Source organism: Microcaecilia unicolor, chromosome 2 (genome assembly GCF_901765095.1).
Source record: "Microcaecilia unicolor chromosome 2, aMicUni1.1, whole genome shotgun sequence".
Taxonomy (NCBI): Eukaryota; Metazoa; Chordata; class Amphibia; order Gymnophiona; family Siphonopidae; genus Microcaecilia; species Microcaecilia unicolor.
The window spans coordinates 397,940,159-397,963,881 of record NC_044032.1 but is presented as its reverse complement, the minus strand read 5'-3'; the positions used below and the strand labels follow the sequence as shown (position 1 = coordinate 397,963,881).

The window sequence follows — 23,723 nt, the reverse complement described above, 5'->3', positions numbered from 1 at the left end:
CATGCGTGGTGCGCGTGCCCGAAGGCTCTAGCAAACGTTTGTTGCTAGGAAGATTTCCGGAGCTCAGGGCTGCCGTGGACGTCACCCATCAGTGAGAACAAGCAGCCTGCTTGTCCTCAGAGAATCTTAAAACATGTGGACTTTTGGGTTTTCCCTCTGCCATGTCCCGTCCACAGGAAACTGCATCAGAAGAGACAGGATGTGAATTAGGGAAGACCCAGAGGCTGGACAAAGGTAGCCTGTCATGCTGTTGCTGTCGCCATAACCAATTTAACAACAAATTTTACAGGACTGTAAGAGAGTGAAAGAGGTGAGAGGTGGAAATGAGAAGAGGAGAGACCAGACCGGAATGGGGGCAAGGGTAAGGCTTAATGAGGTCAGATGCAGGGTGCTCCTAATTACTAGCACCATGGGCCGGAGCCTCACCTGGTCCAATGTTTAAGTTGGCTCTGGGTAATTTATATTTCCTTCCCTTTAAAAAGTAGAAAAAATGCCGATAATGAGGAAACATTGAATGTTGATATAGAACAGAATGTGAACATAAGAACAGCCATACTGGGTCTGACCAATGGTCTATGTAGCCCAGTATCTTGCTTCCAACAGTGGCTAACTCAGGTCACAAGTACCTGACAGAACACAAAATATTAGCAAGATTCATGCTACTGATCCCAAGGACAAGCAGTGGCTTTCCCCATGTCTATCTCAATAACAGATGTGATGAGCCTCTCTTGTAGCCAAGGGCCCACTCCATATAATATCTGCTCTTCCTGGAGACTCTTTCAGGATGCTGACAACCTTTTTCATCCCATGGAGGCTTTACTATGAGTTCTCTGATTCTCCTTGGTCCAGACTGCGGCCAGTTTACATGTCAGCATATTTCCCCTGGGATACCCTTATGTGCTGAGGCCCCCTTGTGGCTCCTGTGCTGTATCACAAGTTCACCAACAGGACTCACAAGAACTTTGCCTCTAAGAAAGGTTCAGAGACAATTCTCCTCTATAGCAGGCTGTAATCTCAGTCTCAACGTTTAGGCTCCTCTTTAAACTTAGGGTGACTGCTCCTCAGTTATCAGCCCTCCTGCTCTTGACTCCGCCCTTGTGAGGTTCCCTTATTAACAGGTTGCAGTTTCTGTATACTTGTGTCACAACCTCTTGGCACCTTTTCTGGGGAACACAACGTTTTACCATCAGGATTCAGCAGAATATGCAAATTACAGTTCCCTTAGCATTCCTTATTCATGTAAGCAGGGAATTCTTCTTTCAGCAAACAGTTTCTCAAATCACTCGTCAACTGAGCCCACTTAATATGGGACCTGGGTCTCAGTTTAGAACAGCCCCCTCCCCTGGACAGGACTTCCAACTCTCACTTTAACTACCGTCCTGTCCTCCACCTCACGGCTGTTAGTCCAGTTCTTATTTCATTTCCTACAATGTTTCTTCACATTCAAGTTCCAGAACAGTATTATCCTTGTTATCACAATAGCAAGGTAAGTACCTTCTTCTCATTATTCCAATAGCAAGGTGAGTACCTTCTTTGTCTTATTGGGATCCTTCTCCTTCGGGGACCAGGCCCCGGGGTTTCCAGCCCGACTTGATCCGCCTTTTCACTTAGGCATCCTTCCTTCTCCTGCTCCTTGGAAGTCTCCTTTTCTTCTTCCCCAGGCTCCTTTTCCTTGTGGCTTCCTGGAGGTCCCTTTGCCTCCACCAGCTCCTCCCGGAGGTCTCCTACTTTCTCTTCTTGGAGGGTGCTCTTTAAAGGGTGACTAATAATCTTCCATACCTCTTTCGGGTCCCTCCCCCTGGTTCCAGAAAGGTCCACGACCAGAACTCTCTCTAACTTTCCATCTCCTAGAGCAGTGATGGCGAACCTTTCAGAGACAGAGTGCCCAAACAGCAACTCAAAATCTAATTACTCATCGCGAAGTGCCGGTACTCATTATGGGTGGGGTCACCACATATGACTCCACCCCATGATAGCCACACCCCCTTACACCCAGCAGACAGAACCTGGACCGAATTTGAACAATTACCAGAAGAACTCATCTCTAAAACTCTCAAAAAATATGCCAAATCCAACTGCAAACTAGACATATGTCCAAATAGCCTCATGCAAACTGCTCCCCAACATTTCATAATAAACCTAACAAACCACATAAACTACATGCTACAAAATGGACTCTTCCCAAAAGAAAAAGGAAAAATCCTACTCACACCAATTCCTAAAGACACAAAGAAAAACACGAGCGAAATAACCAACTACAGGCCAATTGCATCCATACCACTAATAACCAAGATAACCGAAGGTATGGTAACCAAACAACTCACAAAATATCTAGACAAACATTCAATACTGCATGATGCCCAATCAGGATTCCGTTCGAATCACAGCACAGAAACAGTATTAGTCACCCTTATGACCAAATTCAAACAAATAATTGCAACCGGCAACAATATACTCCTCCTACAATTTGACATGTCCAGCGCCTTCGACATGGTTGACCATGAAATCCTACTACACATACTTGAATACTTTGGCATCGGAGGAAATGTCTTGAATTGGTTCAAGGGGTTCCTAACCCTGCGCTCGTATCAAGTCACATCAAATTCAACCACATCCAAAGCATGGATACCTGAATGTGGAGTCCCACAAGGATCACCTCTCTCTCCAACTATATTCAACCTAATGATGATCCCTTTAGCAAAACTCCTATCAAACCATAACCTCAACCCGTATATATACGCCGATGATGTGACAATATACATCCCATTCAAACAAGACATCAAAGAAATCTCCAGCGAAATCAATAAAAGTCTACACATCATGAACACATGGGCAGACGCATTCCGCCTGAAACTAAACGCAGAAAAAACCCAATGCCTGATACTCACCTCCCAATACAACACAACTGAATTCAACGTGATAAACACACCAAACCTAAAACTTCCAATCTCAGAAACGCTAAAAATCCTTGGAGTGACTATCGACCGCCACCTAACACTCGAAACTCACGCAAACAACATAAGCAAGAAGATGTTCTTCAGCATGTGGAAATTGAAAAGGATTAGACCATTCTTCCCAAGATTCGTCTTCCGCAGCCTAGTGCAATCCCTCGTCCTTAGCCACTTGGATTACTGCAACTCATTATACGCAGGCTGCAAAGAACAAATACTGAGGAAACTTCAAACAGCCCAGAACACAGCAGCCAGGCTCATCTTCGGAAAACCTAAATATGAAAGGGCAAAACCACTACGAGAGAAACTACATTGGCTTCCACTCAAGGACCGCGTTACTTTTAAAACTTGCACACTAGTCCATAAGATCATTTACGGTGAAGCCCCAGCGTACATGTCTGATTTAATAAACCTAACACCTAGAAACGCCAAAAGATCATCCCGAACTCACCTCAACCTTCATTACCCAACCTGCAAGGGCTTGAAGTACAAAACGATACACGCGTCAACCTTTTCCTACAAGAGCACCAAGTCTTGGAATACATTACCACGCAACCTAAGAATGATTAACGAACAAGCCTCCTTCCGTAAACTACTGAAGACACACCTGTTTGAACAAACCTACGGAAAGAGCCAAAACACATAGAGACCACTCACTGTTCACAATGCAATACACATCCACATCTGATCCATCATCCCTTTATCCAGTCAATCATACATTCATCCACGGAACTATGTACACTATATGTCTAGGTGCCTAATAATGCCCTTTTTTCCCATTGTCTCCTTCTAATGTTTCTATGTTGTTGTCCCATTGTTATACTACCAATGATATTCGAATGTCTAGCACAACTCTGTTCAATGTAATCCATAACCTAGTCGTAACAAATGTATTTCTATTATTCAAGTCTTATTGTAAGCCACACTGAGCCCGCAAATAGGTGGGAAAATGTGGGATACAAATGCAACAAATAAATAAATAAATAAACAAACATCATTGAAAATATTATACTAGTATAGGAGAAAAAAATAACATGATTTTCTTTCATTATAAATCATTTCTGTAAGTTATTACAGCTCCAGTATACCCAGTGCAAAATAAGACAGCAGATGTAAATTCTCAAATTGGACATATTCCAAACACTAAAATGAAAATAAAATGATTTTTTTCTACCTTTGTCTTGTGATTTTGTTTTTCTATCCATATTGGTCCTAGTCACTGATTCTGCTGCTATCTGTTCTCTTAACTCTGTTTCCAGGGCTTCCTTTCCATTTATTTCTTTACTTTCCTCCTTTCTTCTTCATTTCTTGCCCTCCATCCATGTCCAGCAACCCTCCTCTCCTCTCCAGCCACAAATGTCCAGTCACCCTCCTCTCCCCTCCAGCCGCCCATGTCCAGCCACCCTCCTCTCCCCCTGCCCTCCCCTCCAGCCACCCTCCTCTCCCCTCCAGCCGCCCATGTCCAGCCACTCTCCCCTCCAGCCACCCTCCTCTCCCCCTGCCCTCCCCTCCAGCCACCCTCCTCTCCACCCTGCCCTCCCAGCGGCAGGCCTCCCTCCCACCCAGCACCAGTCCACCCAGCATCAAGCCTCCCTCTCTCCTACCCAGCACCAGGCCATGCACCCACCCAGCACTCCCACCCAAGCACAAGGCCTTCCACCCAAGCACCCAGGCCTGCCTCCCTCCCACCCACCCAGCACCAGGCCATCCACCCACCCAGCACTCCCACCCAAGCACCAGGCCTCCCACCCACCCAAGCACCAGGCAGGCCTCTCTCCCTCCCACCCAAGCATCAGGCCATGCACCTACCCAGCACTCCCACCCAGCACCAGGCCACCCACCCAGCACCAGGCCATGCACTCACCCAGCACTCCCACCCAAGCACCAGGCCATCCATCCACCCAGCACTCCCACCCAAGCACCAGGACACCCACCCAAGCACCAGGCAGGCCTCTCTCTCTCCCACCCACCCAAGCACCAGGCAGGCCTCTCTCCCTCCCACCCAAGCACCAGGCCATGCACTCACCCAGGACTCCCACCCAAGCACCAGGCCACCCAAGCCTCCTTCCCTCCCACCCAAGCAGCAGCAGCAGCATGCAGGCAGGCCACCCACCCTCCCACCCAAGCACCAGGCCTCGCTCCCTCCCTCCCTCCCACCCAGCGTGCACCAAGGCTCCCACCCACCCAAGCAGCAGCAAGCAGGCAGGCCACCCACCCTCTCACCCAAGCACCAGGCCTCGCTCCCTCCCTCCCACCCAGCATGCACCAAGGCACCCTCCCACCCACCCACCCGGCGTCAAGCATTCCTCCCTCCCTCCCACCGGCACCAGCCCGCCATCCCTCCCTTCCTCCGAACCCCAAGAAATTTAAAAGTCTTCCCTGGTTCAAGTAGGTGGCGTCAGCATCAGCAATAGCAGCGAAAAGCGTGCTGCTGGTTTGGCGCGTCTTCAGCCTTCCGTCTCTCAAGCTCTCTGGTCCTGCCCTAACAGGAAATGAGGGCGGGACCAGAGAGCTTCAGAGACGGAAGGCTGAAGACGCGACGAACCAGCAGCACGCTTTTCGCTGCTACTGCTGATGCTGACGCCGCCTACTCGAACCAGGGAAGACTTTTAAATTTCTTGGGGTTCGGAGGAAGGGAGGGATGGCGGGCTGGTGCCGGTGGGAGGGAGGGAGGAACGCTTGACGCCGGGTGGGTGGGTGGGAGGGCTACGTTTCGGGTGAGGCAATCGGCGGCGTGCGTGCCAACAGAGAGGGCTCCACGTGCCCTCTCTGGCATGCGTGCCATAGGTTCGCCATCACTGTCCTAGAGGGATAGCCTTCCTTCCCCAGCCGGTTTGTCTATTCAAGGGTTCCCTCTACTGAGACTTTCTGGTCACTATAGAAACCTTCTAGTCTGACAGCAACCCCTGTTGGCCTCTTCATGGAAGGGCAGGTCCTATGAGCATCCCCTTGCTGTCCCTTCAGGTCATTACACTAGTGTACCCCTTTCGGGCTTCCTCTAGTGACCAGTTCCTGGCATTTTACAGGCTTTTCACAAGACGAGCACCCACTGGCAGCCTCCTCAGGGTAGAGAATGTCCTGTGATTATCACACACACTATGGACTTTTCCTCCAGAAACTTGTCAAAACCTTCTTTAAACCCAGATACACTAACTGCTGATACCACGTCCTCTGGCAACGAGTTCCAGAGCTTAACTATTTGTTGAGTGAAAAAATATTTCCTCAATATTTCCTATGTGTTGTAAAAGTATTACCATGTAACTTCCTTGAGTGTCCCCTAGTCTTTGTATTTTTCTAAAGAGTAAAAAAAGAATCAATTGTTTACCGGTTCTACATCACTAAGTATTCTGTAGACCTTTATCACATCGCCCCTCAGCTGTCTCTTTTCCAAACTGAAGAGACCTAACCTCTTAAGCCTTTCCTCATATGAGATCAGAAAATGCAATGCGGCTGCCTTGAGATTCATTACTGCCGGCGCATTATGCAGAGAACAGAATTTCTTCAATTACTGTCATTGGCATGCAGTTGTGAAATAACCTAACAGAACCCTTGTGCCTATGTAGCAATGTGACTCAATTTAAGAAGCTTCTCTAAACGCACTTGTTTGTGTCAGTGTTTTATTAAGGCTATAATAATGCAAGGTCTGTTTGGCTTACTTGTTTGTATTGAGAGTTTAAATGAAGAATTGTGATTGCCTGTACATTAGGTGCTGTTTTGGAAGCCATCTAGGTAATTAGGTGGTATACACATTTTTTAAAATAAATGAGAGGAATTCCATCCCCTTAATTATTTTGATTGCCCTTCTTTGAACCTTTTCTAATTTTGCTATATATTTTTTAAGATATGGTGACCAGAACTGCATACAATACTCCAGGTGTAGTCACACCATGGAGCAACACAGAGGCATTATAATATTCTTTGTCTTATTTTCTATCCCTTTCCTAATAATTCCTAGCATCCTGTTTGCTTTCTTGGCCGCCACGTCACACTAGGCAGAAGATTCCAGTGTGTTGTCTACGATGACACCTAGATCTTTTTCTCGGATGCAGGTTCCTAAGATAGATCTTAGCATCAAGTAACTATGATTTGGATTATTCTTCCCAATGTGCATCACCTTGCATTTGTCCACATTAAATCTTATCTGCCATTTGGATGCCCAGTCTTCCAATTTCCTAAGGCCTTCCTACAACTTTTCACAGCCTGCCTGCGTTTTGAAAACTTTGAATAATTTTTGTGTCATCTACAAACTTACGGCCCTCTTTACTAAGCCATACTGTAGGCGCGTAAACTTTTTAGCATGCTCTAATGATAGAGACACCTATACAAACGTAATGGGGTCGCTATCATTAGCACGCACTAAAATGTTTGCACGCCCTGTTTACTAACAGGGCCCTTAATCAACTCACTTGTTGTTCCAATTTCAGATCATTTATAAATATGTCAAATAGCACCGATCCCAGTAAAGATCCCTCCGGCACACCACTATTTACTCTCCTCCATTGAGAAAAATGTCCATTTAACCCTACCTCTGTTTTCTACCCATCAGCCAATTCCTAATCCACAACAGAACATTGCCTCCTATCCCATGAATCTTTAATTTTCTCAGGAGTCTCTCATAAAAATCTAAGTATATACTATTTATTTATTTATTGCATTTGTTTTGATATGTTTATGGTATATGGAATTGAAAATAAAGTTAAAATACAAATGTAAAAGGCCTAACCCCGATACTTATCTGAATTTGCTCTACGATCACCCCCAGGTCTGAGCTTTCACTCATCTCTCCTCACCTTGATTGCCCTATGCAGGGTTGCTTTAGACCCATCTTCTACCTAATGTACACGCTCAAAAGTCCCTGTAATGTCCCGCTTCCTTCTGCCATGAGCTTCCTTTTTAAAACAAAGTTCACAAGAGGAGAGAAGAGAGGTCCTGCAGGGTCTGTTAGCACGTCTACTCACTGTCCTCATGCACCATGAGTAAACACAGCTGTAACCCAGGCAAGAAAAAAAAGCAGAAGAGGCCGGCAGCCAACATATGTACTGGCTTAAAGGTTCTGCCAGTCAAATAACAACCAACTGGCAACTTTCTCCACCTTAGAGTTAATTATTTCATATGTGAGCTTAGAGACAGACCTGGTGCAATTTACAACGCTGCATACGTCTAGTAGCGCTATAGAAATGATGAGTAGTAGTAGTAGTAATTTGGATTGTTAAATAATAGCTTAACATGTAAAGGACCAAAGATGTTAAGTCAATCAATTCCAGGAATTTTAGGCTATTCCTGGAACTCTGATAAACCATCCTCAAGCATTATGGTACCTGTAACACAGACTTCAAATGTTAGAAGCCAGGACTGCAAATATCATGCACTAGGACAGTGGTGTGCTGGTAAATTTTTAACAACAGGCTCTCTCCCTGGTCCACCCCCCCCCCTCCATGTCTACCTCTGCACCCCCCCCCCCCCCCCAAAAAAAAAAAAAAATAATTTGCACAGCTGGCTATACCTGGGGAGAGAGCGTGCTATCAAACAATCCTTACATCCAAATTTACCTTCTTTTAATGTGAACAAAAATCTTTTATCCTCCATCTTTTATGACTGCCTACCTGCTGGATAGTGATGGCACAAGGAGAGCAAGTTTGGTCCAGTGAAGACTAACTCAAAATAACCTGTTCCTTAGATGGGCACTAGTATTACCATATTGAAAATGTGACCATACCATGACTCTGCGGTTATGCTCCACTAATAAGTTAAAAGACTAACTGGATTTCTTGAAAGGATTATATAAACTTAGGATGCAGGACTAGGGACACACACATACAGGTATTTAGCCAATATCATAATTCTTCATGTACAGCCACAAAACAACCTTTTAGGGTGGATAGTGTTCACAATGAGCTCCTTTTATTATAAACTAGATAGAGATAAGAGTTTTCAGTTTTGGCACAGTATAATTTATCACAAGAACAAAATATAAGAAAACCAATGGGCTGCATTAGGGGCTTATGGCCCATTTATGTTTAAACAAAATAAATCTGCATGAAACAAAATATTTATATCATATGGGAAGCTTTCAAATAAATTAAAAAGCTGTCCAATACGTAAAAAAAAAACAACCCAAAACCAAAAACGTTTGACCTCTATCTTTTAAGGCACTACTCCTATCCAATTGAAACAGCTTTAGACTTGCTGCAGATGGACAAATAATAAAGAACGACAAAGTGGATGCAGCATTGCAGCTGCTCATAGGTTTGCTGTATCAACAAGACTCAGTGAATGATTAGATTGAGTCCCCCCCCCCCCCCCCACAGAGAGTGTGGTTAAGAACTGAGACCCACTAATGAAGTATACTGCACTGATATCAGCAAAAGTAGTCCAAGCACAATATAACAGTATGTGATAAAGCTGATATAATGGAACCCCATCTTAATCACTGGAGAAGTATATGAATATATGTGTGAGCACATGTATAAGAAGTTAGATTTGATTTTGCTAGACAATGAAAGCCCTTCTAATGTTTTGTGAAAAATGAATACTTAGAGATGTAGATATTAATAACTTGAAGTACCTCAAATAGGGTTAGAGATTCCAGGGAAGCAGTGTCAACAGTAGATCAAGCAACGAAAAATTGGAATGTAGTAAACTAATCCAACAACAATCCCTCCTTCTGCACAGCAAAGCGTCTCACCTTGCAGATCCTTTTGATCATCTCACTTTTTGGGTCAATAAAGACGAATCTGAACTCATGGAGAGAGAAACTTCTGCAATTTGTAGCAGCTCTAAGTTTCCATCACTTAATCTCAGTAAAGGAGGAGGGCATTATGGATGGCTTAGGAGCTGATCTGGAGCTGGCTGCATCAGCACTGCTTTGGTTTGCATGATGTACACTAAAGGAGATGACAGCTGTGGGGGGGTAGTGAAAACAGAGATTAAACAAATTGGTTTCCTTGCTTACCGTGGTCCCAACGGTGTCCTTTGCCTGCCGCGTCCTGCCTACACGGAAACAGCAAGTTGAATCAGAGTAGGCGGGACATGGCAGCAGAAGGACCCCGACACCGGCATCCTGGCCTAACCACTGCCTGCAGGTCCGGTCCGACGAACTGCGGCTGCGGCGGGGGAAGAGGTTGAAGGAGGGAGGCAGGGAGTGGATGCGGATGCGGGAGGGAAGAAAGTGAAAGTCCAATGCATGGGGCAGTGGGAAGGGCAGCAGCAGGGGAGAGAGAATCAGGAAGTGTTCTGGGGGGCAGGGGACAATGCAATTTGTGAAAAAAAAGCCTTCAAGTCCCTGCTGACAGCACAACAACCGGCTCGCAAAATAGTTCAAAAATTAACAACCGGCTCTGCAGAGCCGGTGCGAGCCGGCTCCAGCACACCACTGCACTAGGACGAAAGTTCAAGAACCAAGGCTATCCAAAAGCAATTTAAACCCTTATTTTTACTTTACCCTTTATGTAGGCAAGTATCTCTATCTTCACAGTGTGGACCCTTTCTAGTGTAGGAGCTACACACTTTCCTTGGCCTCTCTCTTATCTGTAGTGAATTTCTAGCATGTTTTCTTATTATATTTGATTCACTTATAAAGGACCTAGAATAAGCCTCTAAAAGGAAATTATAGGCAAGAAAAAGGCAAATGGATATTCAGAAGAATCTATCTTGCAAGTTACAGAAATGAACTGTGTAGGTCGCCCAATCAGGATTCTACATAGTTATGAGAGTTTGGTCAAAGTAAAAGCTCTATATTCTGCAATATGCAAACACAAATTAACACTGCTTGAAAGAGTGAAGGCTCCTAGGTCTCCCTTCATCTTTTCCCTTTTCTAGAAAGCTTAAACAATTTAAACTTCTCACAAATTTACATGCTGAGTAGATGTCGTCTGAGATGACATCTCATGTAGATCCAATGTTGTTTACAGCAGAGTGGCAATGCTGAACCATTCTGTGTTTCAGAATTCTCAGGACAGTACTAAGGACAAACAAAATAGGACTCCTGCTGAGTAGTCTATTATTAATAAAGAGGAGCCTCAACTTGTTTTCAATCCTAATGAAGCCCAAAGCTGCTTCCTCAAAAGACCACTGCTTGAGTTTGGTATACTCAAGATCATCCAAATATGTCTCCTGCAACATCACCACATTCACCCTTTCTGCTCCTCTAGCGATGGTTCTTTTGTAAAGAGGCAGAAATATTGCAAACTTGCCACATTCCAGGAAACATAACATATTCCTTAAGCATGTAGGTAATCACCACTAGCAGATACCTTCCTGAAGGAGGACCATCTCAGCCTGCGATACCTCTGCATCCAACTGTAACCACATTAATTTAGATGCACCAAAATAAAGGAAAAACTAAGAAAATATACCAGAGTCTGTCATTTTCTTACTTAGTAACAAGAGTCCAAAAACTGAGATATGATTTATTTGGTGGGGGTGGGGTTGTTTGTTTTTATTTTCATGGAATGTAACTGTAGAAATATTACATCACAATGCACAGCTACATATCCCATCTTCTCACGTAGAATCTTTAGAAACAGAGCTGACAAGCTAACAATTTTCTTAGCTTTCAATATTAAACCAAGAGCAGACAGTTAGCTTAGGGAATTCAATTTAAGCGTCACTTCACAGGAGCTCCCAGCAAGCTCCAGACCGTGTCATGTCTACAATGCTTGCTTATGCCTAAACATATGCAGGAAAAAATGAGGAAGTACTGAAACCAGCAGAATATCTTACAACTCCAACTGCAGGATGGTTTTGCAATGGGGAAAAGAGAAATACAAAGCTGAAGGAGTTCAATTAATACAGAGACACTTCAGTTTCTTTTTTTGCAAAGGCCCATAAAAATAAATAGTTATTTTAGGTCCTGCTCTAATTTTCAAGTCTTTCCAGTCAGGATATGATGAAACATCAACAACTACTCACCAATCATGAGATAACCTGTGACAGGTTATTCCTCTGAATCTACAGAATACGGGTCATTCAATGATGCTGAGCTGAGGCCTTGCAGGGCAGCTCTAAGGGTGGCCTCAAAACAATTAAAGTCATATATCCTACAATGTGATGTGTTGTCTCCAGAGTAACACCAGATTTCAGAAATGGCAGGTGAGAAACTGGAACAAACAACTGAATAAAGGGTACATAAAGGAAGAGACATAGGTGCAGGAGGACAAAATGGCAATGGAAAGTGCTTCCCTGATTTTTACGCTGTAAAAGGCTTCAGTTCAAGAGCTACTACTACTTAGCTGACAAAGAACCCCACAGTCCTAACTAAATAAAAGCTACCAAGGATTCAAACCTTGATTATGGAGATAGAAGGACTGGAGGGGTATGGAGACCATTTTTGCCAAGTGGAAGAACATACCTCCCCACCAGGACAACTAAGTAAAAGGTCTTGACACACAATATAGGATTAAAATAAGAAGCTACTTGATAGAATACAGATCATTGGTCTCCCTGACACAATTAAAGACACTGACCTGCAAATAGCTGCAGAGTTCTGGCTGCCAAAATCCTTAGGCTTTGTTCTGTATGAACTGGTGATGTAGGTTGAGCTGGCCCACCAGAGGGAGTTTGCTGAGACCAATTATTGCTTGGATTCTGAACTATGCCAACAAGAAACTTCTTATGCAGAGGTACTGCCAAAAGTAGTTGAAGTGTAATGACGCCAGAACCCTGATATTTCAAGATTTCAGCAGGTACTGGCAAAATAGTGAGCAATGGCCCCATACTACAAGCAACATTTTGAAAGGAGGTGAGATTTTCTCTACAATATCTGGCTTACATGCTCTTTACCTAGCCAAATTGGATCCTCAAAGGCATGTGCCCTAACTCCCTTAAAGCATCCAGGAACAGTAATCTGGGAATATGAGGCCACCATAGCGCAGGAGCTGAGGAGTACAGAGGCCACCAAAGAGTTGACTAGCAGTTGAGGAGATTGGGAGGGGAGGGGGGGGGGTGTCAGTTATTTTTCTTCCACTGAATTGAAGTTTCAGTCAACAGCAATAGGTGTAAGGCTGTTATAAAGCTGGGAGGAAAATGAGAAGGGGACACAGTCTGTAGGGAGATGCTAAAGAAAGACAGCTTGATGAGAGCATTTGGGAGCAATGGAACGGTTTCAGACACTTAAGAGCATTTGTGGCCTGAATGAGGATTAAAGAAGTAGTAGCAGGAGAGGAGTAAGATACATGAGTTTCAAGAGTCCCCATATCAAGAATGTCTGCAAAGCAGAAAAGGAAATGTATATTCTGAGAAGGCGAATTGAGGGCATAAGAATTGAGATATGCTAGTGATTGGAGGAAGGTGGACACAAGAGCTTCTGAGATGAAAGGAGTAATGCTTGTGTAGCAGAACACAACATGTTTGGGACATCAGAGAAAAACCTTGCATGGTGTAGGTTGGATTTGGGGTAATAGTGGGAAAAAGATACAATAGTTATAAATATCAAGCACTAGCCCCAACAACATACTTTTTGACGCAGGAAATTGAAGGTTAGATCTTATAGTATGAATGATACCTGATAAAAGGAGGAATATGTCAGTGGAGAGTAAAAACTGAACAGAAGGATATTAGAAAGCTATAGACAATTAAGGCAAACCCCTTGTAAAACTGTAAATCAGACTATGAGTGCACTCTATGGTAAAAATTGCAACCACAGACATACTACTAATTGATTTTACACAAATGTTTAGTGGGGATGAGGAACATAAATTAGGGATGCAGGTATGGGGCATGAATTTAGGGATGAAAGCCATCCTATGGGTAACAGAATGAAGGAAGGATTTAACTGTAGATAGAAGCTGGGAGGGACAGAGAGATAGGAAAGTGCATGAAACATGGTTGATTGACATTGATTGATTGGAGGAAAGCATGGAAGATGGGGGTGGGAAGTCACAAAGAGCACACCACATTAACAGGGGTGGCTCAGTGGAAATGCTTTCCAGAAGGGCTCAGCTGGGAGAACTTTCTAGAAAAACAAGAGAATGAAATACTATACCATGCGTGTCTTATATTCTGCTATATCTCCATTGGATTCATTGCGAATTACAAAGAAGAGTGCATCTTATTCAGATGGAATTACAAAAATACCAAATTGTTTCAAACTACATTGATTCTAAATCTGTAAATCAATAAAGTCTTCAGTTGTTTTCTAAAAACAAAATAAGACCATATAGATCCAAATTGATATGGAAAATCATTCCAAGTTTTAACCACCAAATACTGGAAAAAGAGAATCTTTTAAAGTTAACATCTTTAAAAGAAGGAAACAAGAGATTAGTATTGATCTCACGGGAAGTACATCTGGTAGATAATAACCTCAAATATTTTGAAAGATTAACAGAATTTTGTCCAGCCAAAGCTTTAAAACCCATACAAATCACTTTAAACAATTTGTAAATTAACCGGAAGCCAGTGCAACTTTCTAAAAAGAGGAGTCACCCTTTCAAATCTACCAACTCTTGCAATCAGTCTTGCAGCCATGTTCTGAAGTAACTGCAGTCTTTGTAACAATTTAGGTGTTAAGCCCCCATAAAATGAGTTACAATAATAAGCATACGGCAGCAAGACCGCCTGTGCTATACGTCAAAAGCTTTTGGCACTTAGGTTTGAACGGATAGCTCTTGACGTAAATCAAAAATTAAATTTCTTAACTACTATATGAGCGTCAAAGGATAATTTCAAATCTAATAAAACACCTACCACTTTAGATTAACAATCTGCAATATTTGTCCAGTAGTCAATTTTAAAACATTTTTAGGCAATGAATCAGTCGCCAAACCAAACTATATTAGTTTTCAGCTTATTTAATTTTAAGAAATTTTTACTGCCCCCCCCCCAAAAAAAAATCTATGAATTTTTTTTTGCTATCATCGATAATGTTTGTTTGTTCAAAAGTTTCTAAAACAGGGCATAAGTAAAAATTTGTAGTCCTACTGAAGATATCCAGGCCCCGGGCGGGCGGTCTCTCTCTCTCTACATATTTATAAATAAAACAACAAAGGGGATAATGAAGACCCCTGAGGTAGAGAATGACAGGGTGACGGGGACCAGCAGTAACTGCGGGGATGGGGACAGAGTGAAGCAGGCGATGCTTTAATTTTTTGGAAAAAACAAGCAAAAGTGCTGGCCACAGCTAGCAAAAATTGATGGGGGGGGGGGGATCGTGTACATCCTGCTCCCAGCACATCTTCTGAGAAGACACTTTCTATTGCAGGAAGGACTGTGGAAGACAGGAGAGTAGACTGAATCCTGAGATTGCTGATGACTTATTATTCATCCACAGATATAAAAAAAAATCATAACAGTGCTTCATAGGGCATACAGAATAGGTTGTATTTTGTACCCCTGGACATTTTAACAGGGTGGATTAGGGTGCCTTCAGGTAGTAGAAGTCAGATATTTGTTGGGATTGGAAGATTAGAGGGGGGTGGGGGTTATTATAGTTGCTCATTGTTATTGTTTTTTTATTTGTGATTTATAAACAGTTGCATAATATATTGTTCCTTTTTATACTTTAATAAAAAAATTTAAATAAAAAAATCGTAAATGTTCGAGGCTTCTTCAGATGAGGACAGCGTCCGTGGGGACGGAGACAGAATCTGCGGGGATGGGGCAGAGATGGATACAGAGCCTGCGGGGCTGAGGCCAGAGACAGAACCCACAGGAATAGGGTGGGGATGGGGTCAAACTTTGTTCCCGTGTCATTCTCTACCCTGAGGGACACCACAACCAGGTTGCCATAAATTAAAAAAAATAAACTCCATTTCTTTGAACCAAATTTGATATTTTATTCAAGAATTCTGAAAAACAATCTAACACTGTTTCTCCAATCCTCAGTTCTGAAAGCCTGTAAAGTAAGAGGGAATGATCAGTGGCATCAAATGCAGTAGAGATGTCAAACTGTAACAATACAACCTGACATCCTCTGCTCAGTATATCCCTCACCTCTGATGTTAAGGAGAGGAATAAGGTTTCTGTACTATGCAATGCACGAAATCCATGCTATTTATAGTTTAAATAATCATTAGAAAAAACAAACAAGCTGAACTGTTGATAAACCAAAAGTTCTAGGAGTTTAGCAACCCACGGGATGCCAGCTACTAATTGGTAATTATCTGCTACTGACAAATTGACACTAGCAGGTTTCAGAATAGGAGTAAGAGCAGAAATACAGGTTTACCTATTCAAGGAGAACATGCCAGACAGCTAATTTAAAGATTACATCTTTGAAAGTAGCTAGTATTCATTCCCCATTTAAGTCAATGGCTGTTATTATATATTTTAAAAAGGCACAGATTAATACTGAGGAGTTCCTCCATTGGTAGAACTAGGGCATCTATTCCTTGAAAGATCAGTTCCCTCCAATGCTCAGCTTTCACCAAGACAGCAGGAAAAGACCTGTCAAAATACCAAATAATGGCCGCGCAAGATAACTCTGGAACTAAGCAATCTCCCTATCAAGCAGTAGCAGTTACTATGTACACTACCCTGCCAACCTTCTCGAGGAATGAAGTGCCTGCAAAACCTCAGACAGGTCCTAGAAGAATAAGGAGCATAGACTGGAAATACTAAGGAATGCCCAGACTTTCTGAAGAAGGAAAGAAACTGGTACCCAATGTTCTCAAGGGCCCAAGCCACCAAAAGAAAGAGAGCCCTGAGGGAGAGGGCGAGAGAGACCATCTAGGCCTCCTAATTTATCCATGAAATGGCTCTGAAGATAAGAGGGGAGATAAAAGAGCACAAAGGAAGAAGAAGCAGAGCGAGAATAAACTACGAGTGAAATCACAAAGAATAAAGAAAGTCACCCGGGAGATAAAAGAGGCGAACACTGTCGCAAAAAGACCACAGTCTCAGAAAGATTCACAAAGAGTCACTCAAGGAGCAAACCAAAAGAAGCCAGCGTGACCACCTGACTGAAAGGGAAAATAAGGTTTTTTCCCCCCAGCCCAAAATACTCACGTATACGTGGTACCACTGAACAGCAGCGGACCAGTCCATGGGTATAGGAGAGATGTCCGAGGGATCCCAAACTAAGACAAAAGCCACAGAAGTAGAGCTTTGACAAGAGCAAGCATCCAAACTAAGTCAACAGAAGAAGATCCCCAGTGTCTGAACAATGGGTCCATCAGCGACAAGGCAGAAGTCATCAAAAGGTTGTACATGACGTAGTCGTCGGCCCTGGAAAGAATTGTGGAGTCGCAGAACTATCGAACTATTGATAGGAAGAACCACTGAATATGGACTAGGATATCAAACCAAAAACATGGGGAAATCCAGGAACTGTGCCTTATCACCCCTCAAGAAAAACCTAGAGGAATCTCTCCGTCTCACAAGAAGACTCAGAGCTCATGGAGACCGCCGATCTCGCCGCTCTGACAGAGGAGAACAGACACACATGGGCCTCCCTGACAAACCAGCACCAACTTCCCGAAGAGGAGGCACCACTCAATGTTGCAAGCGAATCACTTCAACCCTGTAACCACAACTGCCATCCCAGCCTAGCCAAGGTAAGAGACTGGCATCATCGAGAAAAATGAGCTCCAGAAAATTCCCACTGTCAACCAAGAAGCATAACCAAGTAAGGAAGACTGTGTAAGGGCTAGGTGGAACTCCCTCCATCTCGACAACTGATCAGTAGCGATAGAGCTGTCGGAGGGAAAACAGCCGAGATCTCGGGAGCAAAGCCATCATCAGACTCCCAACTCATGGTAAATAATAGATACAGGAAGCCAACCGGCCTACATAGAAAAGGAAAAAATAGCCAACTATTCTGCGAATCCAACAGGAGGAAATCAGCAGAAATGCCTAACACCTTATGCTGGGGAGTTCCCAACTCATTAGGAAGCCACCAGGAAAATTGCAGGAGTCAGAAAATAAAAAAAAGAGAAATGAAAAGAATAGCCGCCAAAAACGTGTCTGACTGAGGGAATGAGAGATGGAACAGTTAGTCTTGGTGCACCATTCCCGCACTGTAGGATCTCAGCTAGACAAGGTTAAACAAAGCAGAGGAAGGATGTAAGAGAAATGCTGAAGATAGCAACCCCTGGTATAGCGGGACGCTATAACCACCATAGGAGATAGTGAGGGCTGCAGGAAGCATGCTGAGAAAAGCACCATCAAGCCTTTGAATAATTTAGAGTGCAAGGATCTCAGAGAGGAAGAATAACAAGAAGGCAGCTAGTTGCTTCAAATGGTGAAAGAAATGAGGTCACCAAGGAGAAATGAGATCACAAAGGAGAAAAGATAAACAAGCGAGAGAAAGGGAATCAAAATCCACTAATGGCAATATACACAAGCTGTGATAGCTAGCAAACTTGTGCGGACACCTGGGAAAAGGATACTGATATACGAAGTATGGAGAGAAACAAAGTAGAAACCATAAGCCCACAAAAAAATGCGTTGGCTCGAAATGACACTTATAAATCCCTTGCAAACAGCTGAGGAAAGACCACTGACACACCAAATATGTAGAGAAACAAACTGTAAACTATGATCTCAGTAGGATCATTTGGATAGAAAACTGTCAATGCAAAATACACATAACAGCAAGTAACAATCATTACAGAAATTCCTTGATGTCTGGAATACTGAAGGAGTAAAAAAAACACATATGGTTCCCCAAGGCTAAAAGAAGGTCCCCCTGAAAAAACATTTTTTTTTAAAGAATGTGAAAGAATAGGAGACTCATCCCCAAACCATCCACTGGGCTACAGGGAACATAACAATTCAACAGATAGTGCTTCGCTACCTAACTCAGGGATGAGAGATAAGTACCTAATGTAGCAGACCAGAGAAAGTAAGGAGATCTTCCAACAGTAAGGATCTTCCAAGAGAGTTGAACCCACAAAGACAGGTGCCCAAACAGTTGTTCTAATTAAAGAGCACAACTCGCTAGTCATACCAAACCAGTCAGACAGCCCTCCGGGAAAAGCCTCCGCATGAGCAAGGCTAGAAGCATGTGCTGAACCGCCAGACGGTACCAGTGCAGCTGCTGGCCACAAACCTGAAAGGCATGAGCAAACAGCAGAACAGATGGGAGAAAAGTAACACAGTCCCAGAGATTATCAGGGTTGGCACACGTCTAGAACCCTAAAATACCAAAGAGAACATAGCACAGCAGATAAAACAGACTGTAAAACCAGACCCTCAATAAATAAACAAGTGTGTAAATTCCAGGAGAATACAAAAGGGAAAGAAACCTGAACCATGTAGAGAAACATTAGATCATGCAATTATATAGAGACCAGAGAAACACTAAATAACTTGTGTCTACATTAGTCTGCTTTCCGCAGGCAAACAAGACACCGTCAACATGTAAACCATACCAGTATAAAACCAATAGGTTATAAGTCCTTGCAGATGTCCAATTCTAGAAAAGAAATATTAGATATTGTCCATGCACCATACAAACTGTAGAGAAGTACAGTTTCCATGCTCCATTTAGATTCCAGAGAAAATAGCATATTGTGTCCTTGCAACACTCAGAATCTAGAGAAATTAATTATTTTATCCTGCATTATACAGAATCTGGTCGTCAGAAAAGAATCCTTACCAGAGATAGTTTTATTTACACTCATATTGTATCAGATTCTGGCAGCTTCGATGCAAGGAAAGGGAAATCACAGGACACAGTACTGAAGCCTCTCGCTCCAGACAAACACAAAACATGGCAGTCTGCACTGTAGCTCACTTCACCATAAAGCAGCTGAAAGAAAAAAAAATAGAAAGAGTCTGTCCCCACATGCTCAAACCGCTCATTCTGCAATGGCTATTCATCATTCAAATTAACAGCACGAAAGGCAGAGGACATCTTCCCCCCTCCAGAAGAAACCTCATAGCACTACCAAAGAGGCCACCAGAATAGCAGACCGATGTCAGAAAGGTCTGTGCTGCTCCGCCACAGCTACAAACAAAATGGCAGTTTCCCGTCAAAAACCCAAGCGGTGTAGAAAGCCGCTGACGCCATACTGAAAACTGGTACTGCTTCGCTAAACCGAAAGTCCTCATGCCTCCACATTTTAAAAACAAATTTCATATTGGCTGTTCCCTGCGGCTCTGAAAACTCCCTTCCCTCTAAGGGGTTCAGGCCAGCAACAGACCACAGTCCACCCTGAGCCCTCAGGTATGCAGGGAAAGCTTGGGGATAGGAGGGAGAAGGGACCCAGCTACCTGAATGTAGCACCCCCAAGGCATTAGAGAACCCCCACGGGCCTCAGCCTCTGTCAGCAGATAACCAAAACAGCGCACAGATGTATAAGAGAAAAAAAAACTTCAAACTTATTAGACTGAGAAATAGGTACATTTACCCGAGCTAACAGAAATTAGAAAACAGAATAGACATTTTGAGACCAAGGGGATCACCACATCTACCGCTTGCTGGAGACTGAGAATACTAAGGTTTCCAGGGGGCTGAGCACAGCTCTTACTGGCTGCCTCAAAATCAGTCTCCACCTGCTGGTAGGCATGTACAACCCATCAGTCATTCTGGGCCAGTCCGGAGGGACACAAAGGAATAGTTTATTCAGACAAGTATCAGTTTTTGCTGAATCACAAAGTTATTTCCTTTTAACTAAAAAGTGAGCAAAGAACGACCTGTAAAGTACAGTTTTAAACTACTATTTTATCCTGTGTCTTGCAATTTCTTCTAGTAGACCTTTTATTTCAAGTAAATTCTGGGTTAGACGGTTTCCTAAAAGACAAGTCCATAAACCACAATTCCAGGAATAACATGCATAGAATGTCTGTACGTTTGGGAAGCTTGCCAGGTGCCCTTGGCCTGGATTGGCCGCTGTCGTGGACAGGATGCTGGGCTCAATGGACCCTTGGTCTTTTCTCAGTGTGGCACTACTTATGTACTTATCACTATTCTCCATTAGGGACAGAAAAGCACCTGCTTCGGCACCTAACCACTACATCTCTATTCAGGAAATCTTGACTGCCACAACTTGACATTTCGTCCTTTAGATTGTAAGCTCCTTCGAGCAGGGACTGTCCTTTTTTGTTAAACTATACAGCGCTGCGTAACCCTAGTAGCGCTCTAGAAATGTTAAGTAGTAGTAACAAGTATGCAATAAACAAACATATTCCAGGCACTGTTAATACATTTTCAGAGTGAGGTTTTGTGTGATCCCCCAGACTAGGCCTCCCAGCACCTGCTGTTACCACTACTAGGAGTTCTATCCGCCCATGACATCAAAATACATTTCTTAACCAACATGGTGGCAACTAATATGAACTTACACTGTGCCTCATTCAGTCCTTGATCCCGCAGATTAACAGCACTTCCCATATCTATCACCAAGACCATTCAAATGCGTATTGCACTGCTTTTTCTATATACTTAAGGGCTCCAGACTACAGTTCCACCAGCCCTAAAGTATTACTTTAATGCCTTGTTAAGAGCAGTACATCAAAGATATAAACATTACCACATTCAAATAAAAGTTTTCATGCTAATTCCTGGGTGCTGAAGACTCTTTATACCTTAGGGCTGCAAGTTAATTGCAGTTAATTCTGCAATGCATTAATTATTAATTGACATTTAAAAAGTTAATTGCATTGCAACGTCTCCTTCAAATATTCCTTCGGCTCTCCTCCAATTCCATCCCGTGTCCTCGGCCAATTTCGCATCTTCCCCACCACCACCATTCAACATCACCCTCCCTGCGCCAATCCACCTTAAAGGTGGTCTTCTGTTGGTCCTCTGACATCACTTCCTACTTCTGCATGTGTGGGACGAGACGGGCCAAAGGGAAAGCTTCAGAGCAGACCGTATGCAGTCTATGTGTAATGCTGCCACTGTCGAGGGACCAACAGAAGGCCACCTTTAAAGGTAGACTGGGAGGGGTTGGGGGGGACGGGACAGATGCTGAACCCTAAGTAGGGGGAGGGGAGCAAGCTGAAGACCCATTAACATAACTGGAAGGGCCACTGGTAGAAGCTATGGCCGAGGCAGTGAGCTCCAGCAGCCATGAGAACAGCTTGGTGCTGCTCATCACCGAGTTTGTGTCACTGCTCATGGGAGTGGAGGTGAAGGAGGTAATGGATCTGGTGAGGGAGGGAAGGAAAGGAAAAGGAGAGATACTGGATCTAGGGGTGGGAGGCAGGAAGATTATCAATCCATTAGGGAAGGGAAATGGGATTTGATATACTGCACTGCTGAGCTTACAATCAAAGACGTTTACAAATTATATATAGGTACTTATTTTGTACCTGGATTAATGGAGGGTTAAGTGACTTATCCAGAATCACGAAGTGCTGTAGTGGGAAATAAGATACCTTTAATTGCGCAATTAATCATGATTAAAAGTTTTAAATTGAAATGCAGCCCTACTAGTAACTAAATGTAAAACATACATAAAAAAATACAATGCCTGTTTCTTCACAGATGCTTTTTAAACCCCTAAAGGCTAGCCAGAATTACCTGGTTATCTTCCCTCAATATAGCCAGCCAGTTTTTCGCCATGGCATGTCTCCAAGTCTGCACAAACTAGACAACTCACATCAGAGTGCCCTTACTGCACAGCTAGAAAGTTTAGGCATACTCACTCACTCCTACTGTCACTGCCACAGGCTCAAACCACAAATACACCACAGTCATGCTGACCAGATCAAGTGGGGGTAATAGTGCTGTGTCAGCTTCTGTAACCCACTGTAAGGAGGAATGGTCATCAAACCATACAGGACAGGCTTGCTGTGGTAACCCATGACCAGGCTACAGTCATTGGTAAATACGGATGGGGGGGGGGGGGGGGTAGGATGGGGAACAGCACTGCAAGAGGGAAGAAGAGTTCTTGGCTCAGAGAAGGGAACAGTTTTATAATGGTTGTGGAACCCCCCTGCAGGGTGCAGTGAGTGGAGGAGCAAGAGAGAAGAGTGCTCCCTGGGGGAATAACTGAGGGTCCTGAAGGGAGTACAAGACTTCCTGTAAACATCAAACTGCCTGCACCTTTCCAAAATCAAAGTTATACTCTGTTTTCTTCACTGTTGCACAATGGGTGGCATTTTTACTAGCCTTTCGCTGAAAAAAAAAAAAAAAGACCAGGGGCACCGTAAAGCATTGTATACCCTCTTATTTGCTATTGCTGTTTGGTTATGCAAATCATGTAAACTAGAGTTCAGACAGCCCTAAGATCTGCCATGGCACTATGGCACAAAAGACATAGTTTTGGGTCTCTTGGACACTACATCTTCACAATATGCCACCTCCATGTACAAGAGAGACAGGGGAGCAGCTGGGTCACCCATGCAACAAAAGGAAATAAGCTTTCCATTCTAATCAACCTGGAGAAACGGGCATAAAACAAAGTCAAAGCTACAGTGACACGCATTCGGCTGCCTTCAAACAAGCCGAGCACCCCGACCTCACACCAATTCGGAGACCGGTCTCCCCTCCCCGTGATCTGCCACCTCTCTCTTCCCCACTCTCCTTGGTCTAGCATGTCACAACCTGTCCTCCCTGTCTGCGATCAGGCACCTCTCCCCGTCAAACTCATACCTGAGGTCGCCCACCAACAGTCCCGCAGCTTTCCTTCTCCGGTGCCCCGTCCCCTATGACACAACTTCACTCTCTCTAAGGCGTCCCGCTTTGCAGGAAACAGGAAGTAACGTCAGAGGAAGGCGGGACACCGGAGAAGGAAGCTGTTGCGGAGGAGCCTGTGGCGGGCGATCTCAAAAACACATTCAGAAAGTAGCGAGCTACAGTTCCTGTGGTGGGGTGTTGCCGTAGGAGCGTGCGAGCCTCTCCGTGGCCACTTACCTACCCAGGGTTCTCCAAGACGTCCAAGC

General features: G+C 43.8%; 1 protein-coding gene across 1 annotated transcript in view; it reads right to left on the bottom strand.

Moving 5' to 3' along the window:
* The window catches only part of LOC115461066 (protein lin-54 homolog), a 213,302-nt gene extending 189,787 nt beyond the window's left edge, over window positions 1–23,515 (bottom strand). Inside the window, 1 exon segment of the mRNA XM_030190614.1 lies at window positions 23,434–23,515. The gene's annotated coding sequence lies outside the window, so the exon portion shown is untranslated.
* Window positions 23,516–23,723: the final 208 nt, after the last annotated feature.